The sequence below is a fragment of the Lactuca saligna genome, chromosome 8 (genome assembly GCF_052625555.1).
Source record: "Lactuca saligna cultivar CGN05327 chromosome 8, ASM5262555v1, whole genome shotgun sequence".
Lineage (NCBI taxonomy): Eukaryota > Viridiplantae > Streptophyta > Magnoliopsida > Asterales > Asteraceae > Lactuca > Lactuca saligna.
In genome coordinates, this window is record NC_136424.1 from 88,634,720 (window position 1) to 88,640,006 (window position 5,287).

The window sequence follows — 5,287 nt, forward strand, 5'->3', positions numbered from 1 at the left end:
GAGTGTTAGGGCATGCCGTACAGTGTATTCCATTAATTCATAAATAAAATTTTATTTTTGTAAAATATAATACATATAGTCGGGTTGGCAAGTTAACCCAATCCAACCCATGAAATAAACGGGTTAGCGGATCAGAAATCTCAACCTAAACCTGTTTATTTTCGTGTCGAGTTACAGGTTGGATCGAAAATGTCATCATTAATCACATTAGTATTTATATCTCCTCTTAGTTCTAACTCTCTTAATCTTAAACACTTAAGAGATTTATCTCTCTCCACCCACTTACTATGGTGCAAATATACAAACATAAGTTGCAGGCAACCAATGCATAAGCTTTTAGGGCTTGATAGTTTCACCAACCAGCTAAACCTAGGGATGTTCGTTTGGACGGATCAATTTGAACCGATCTAATCAAATGAATCCAAATATATGTTGGTTTTCAAAATATAGATCTGAATGAAAGACTCAAACTTTCGTATTTCTGAAAGACCCAAACTTTCATACTTCACAGTATTATTACTCCAAAACATGCTACTTGAATATTCATAAAAGCAATATTTTACATTGATAAAGAGGTTACAAACTACTGGATACAAACCGTCTATTACAAAGTGTTATATATTACATAACTACACAGGATATTGTAATTTATACAAAATAAGCTGAAGTACAAAAGTATTAATACAAACTATTCTAAATCTTCGAACACTATACGATCATACTGATTACTTATCTCCTGCAATTGTTAAACATTGATAGGTTAAGCGATGACACTTAGTAAGTTCAATAATAGATACAATATAATGTTAGGCCATATATATACATCAATATGGCAGAAGCAAAGAGGAACAACAAAGACATATGTGAAATCATGTGACAGGCATTCATATCAATCAAATATTTTATTCAAAGATATACTTTTCAATGCTTGATATACATTAATAAAGTTTAGCCCAAATGGCATAGAAGATATACAAATTTCTGAATATCATTTTGCTAGCATATACAGGCTTTTAGCCCTACCTAGCCTATTACCAATATCAAAAGTTATACGAGACATGCTTTACATGGCCAAAGGCACAAAGCCAATACCAAAATAATACAAGACATGCTCTACATGATCAAAGGTATAATATTAATATGATACATGCTCTACATGGCCAAAGACTCAAAGTCAATACCAGAATATCACAAGAAAGCACCTTGTACATATAACACATAACATACAGTTGTTCCTATATATTGAACTCACCTTGAATTAACCGGGAGTCAAAATAGTAATTTGGGCAGCACTTCGTTACTATAAATAACTTTCTTCTATAAAAACCGGGAGATATATTGAAAACCGAGCTCTGCGAAGGTAGGGCTTCAAAACCGAAAAGATAAATTTTTTGGGCTTCTCGGGAACTTTGGGACGTGTTTCGGGTGCTAAAATTGATACCGGGGCTTCGGGGGAAGTCAAAATAGTGAAAATATGGAATTATGTGAAAAAGTGTCAAAATCTCAAAATTACCCGGGAAGGCTCGCAGGCCTCCTATTATAGGGTGATAGGGTTCGGATCTGAGGGCTGAGAAGACTCCACGTAGCATCTGCGAGGCTCGAATCGGAGGGGGTGGCGAGACAGTGAGGCTCGGACGCGACATGCGTCAAACCTCAGACGGGACACAACTCGGTGACGCAGCTGCTTCGTGCGAGGTGATGTGGCTGCTTCGTGCGAAGGACGTGGTCGGTGCTATTCATGCGAGATTTCTCGGAAAATGTGCCTCAAACTTCTAAAATCCATAACTTTCGCATACGGACTCCGTTTTTGACGTTCATTATATGAACGCGTAGGCGGGAATATATTCTACAACTTTTGTTTAGATTTTGTCGGCTAATTTTGATTTTATTTTTAATATTATTATTTTTAACAGACCGGGACAAGAAAATCCGTTAAAATTTATAACTTCTTCATCCGACATCCATTTTTGCCAGACTTTTTATCATTGTACTACAAATGACGAGACCTTAGATTCTCGTTTAGGTTGTATCGGCTAAATATCGCTCGATCTGAAATTCGAGTTTTTAGCGGTTTACTGCTATTCTGAAACTTAGAAAAATCATAACTTCCTCATATGAAGTCAGATTTTGGCGTTCTTTTTATCGAACTTCTCGGTTTAACGAATACTACGAATTTCATTTAGATCATTAAGGCTAAAAAGTAGTTTATCAAAAACTCACTTTTTACGTCATTTGGCGTCGTGTCGATTTTGTCGCGGATCTTCGATTGGTCATAACTTCTTCGTTATAACTCAGATTTCGACGAGGTTTTCGCCTACAAGTTTCTAACGAGATTATATACAATTTTCAACAATAAAATTTTACTTATTCCAAAATTTATATTTTCGTTAAATTTTACCATTTGATTGGAATCTCATAAGACTTCCAATATTTTTAGGGTGATTCTAAACATAGTTTTACTTCATTTCTAGTAAAAACCATCTGTTATGTAACATTCCAAAAATACAGGCCAAAAATTTCATTTTTAAATACGTCACAGTGTAATAAAACATTTGTAATATCATGTTATGTCAAAACCAAAGTAGAAATAATTAAACATGTTATCATAAAACAATATCAGAGTGTAATCCCAAAGATATCATGTGCGGAAAACCATAATGTGATGCACTGCGATCAAGCCGACTCCTTTCCTTTAGACACGAAGTACTTGAAACCAAAACTGAAAACCATAAGCACGAAGCTTAGTGAGTTCCCTCATCGTACCGCATACCAAATAACCACATAACATACAAATATTGTTAGGCATATTTGGGCGCCGACCTACCCCTTCGGTCCTCTCGACTGGATACTTACTAGCATATCTGGGTGCTGGTCTCCCCTTCGGTCCTTTCGACCGGATACTAACTAGCATATATGGGTGCTAGTCTCCCCTTCGGTCCTTTCGACCGGATACAGACTAGCATATCTGGGTGCTGGTCTCCCCTTCGGTCCTTTCGACCGGATACTGGGGACTATTTCACCCCTACCACTACCACATAACACGTATCATATAATCTATTTAGCATGGCTGGGCATGACTGCCCCTTCGGCCCTATCGACCGGTAACCTGTGGACTATCTCCCCTACTATCGCTAGCACATAGCATCATATCGTACAAACACATAAACATAACACAGGTAGTGGCAACCCTAGATGAATATCACAGAGACAATCATCTAATCATACAATTCCTACTACTGGGCCGGCATTGTGGCCTTAGACCCACTACTACTAGAAGGTAACTCACCTCACACTGTTGAAGTCCCGAACACACAATCCCACACTGTTGAAGTCCTGCAGGCTGAGCCCCAACTATTGGTTGACAGATTCCCGAACTGTCAACACCAAAATAACACCCAATTAATAATTGGGTCCCAACACATAACCATAATACATACTTGAATAATTACTACATTACTCCAGGCTTGGCTTATTTAAGCTCAGCAAGGCCCAAAGTCAATTAAGGATCAAAGCCCAACATATGGCCCAATTTTCCAAATTGGGCCTAGGCCTATACATGGTCTCATTCTAAGGCCCAACATCATATACTCATTAAGGCCCAACTATGGCCCAATTTTCCAAATTGGGCCCAACCCCTTATATGGGCCTTACCCTAGGCCCATTAAATTATTTTAGTCCTTATGGTTATTCTTGGATGACCCGTTAATAATCCAATCATCAAGGCCCAAAAGAAAGGCCCAACAATAAACCCAAGTGAAATTAGGGTTTCACATAAAATGATGATTAGGGTTAAGTTTCCTACTTAACCCATTAAGGACTTAATCCATTAAGTCCAATATTGCTTAGATTAATCTTTGCCAATGATTATTATTTAATATCTCAAGTTGTTAAATAATTCTCGTGTGTGTGACCCGATTAATTCTTAAAGTTAGGTTTTCATTGGCATCACGGTGTTCCAATCCAAATATTAGCCCATTTATTTTGTTGGCCTTTTATGACAATTAGGGCTTTATTGGGCCTAATAAGCCCACTAAAATCTTATTAAGCCCATATGGGTTTTATTGGGTCCATTAGAGTCCATTAAGCTTCATTGGGCCCATTAGAGCTCCTTTGAGCACATTAGGGTTTCTAGCACCCCAAAAGAATCTATCACAAGAGGCAAAGCGCACCGCCACCCGACACGGCGGCCGGTGGCGGCAGGAGGCGGCAACCACCACCTCACGATGGTGGTTTTCAATTTCTTTCATTATCCCAATTGCTTTACAATTTACAATGAACTCACGAAATAAACACACACACACATACTACATTAAAATAACACACACACAACCACCTTGTGGTGGCCGGCGGCGGCAGATGGTGGCAACCACCACCTCATGGTGGTGGTGGTTCTCTTCGGATCTCCGGCCAAGATGCATTCCTGCAACCTTATACCATCACAGTACACACACTCCAAAATAATCACATGCACATAACCATCACCGGAAACGCACCAGTCTCGGCCACCCCACGGTGGCGTGAAGCAGTCGAATGGACAAGCAGCTACGTCATACACATCGGAACCACAATAGCACTGCAGCATCGGACATAAATGGAGAAGGGCAAGAAGAATACAGTAGGGAGAAGGTCGTCCGACATCCGAACAACAGCAACGACCACGCTATCTCGAACCTCCACTTCTCGTGACTGAGCATCGACTTCGCAGCTCACACTTCGCCGTTACAACGCAAAAACCCGATCTCGGTGGTCCCTGTCATTCACGGTGTCGCTGACAGCAATGAAACTTCGACGAAGCAGCAGCGTCAGGATGCTCTCTTCTACCCCTAGTCGCTCTCCGATGTTGACGGTGATGAGGACTACCCGATGATGCTAGGCGACCAGAAGAACGAACGAAGTAGATGATGGTGGCACTGGATCGGAGATGAAGAAGGAGGGTAAGGTGGCGGCCGAGGGTGGTCACTTGTATGGGTGGCGGTTGATAAAGGCCACTAGGGTTAGGGTTCTAGAATAGGTGATGGGTTTATATACCCGGTCCCCTTAGCTACTTTCCATAATACCACCTTTAGTCCATCCTTTCCCTTTTCTTTACAAAACCAATCCAGAATTTACAAAAGCACATCTTGTTTGCCAATTTCTTTTCATTTAAGGTCCAATGCTCAAACTTCAGCCATGTTAACATTTTTAGTCCCTGTCTTCATAGATATTTACGAATCTAATTTGAAACTTTACACTTTAACCCCCGGGTTCTAAAAATGTGGCAATTAACTCCTCGAACCCAACACCCTGC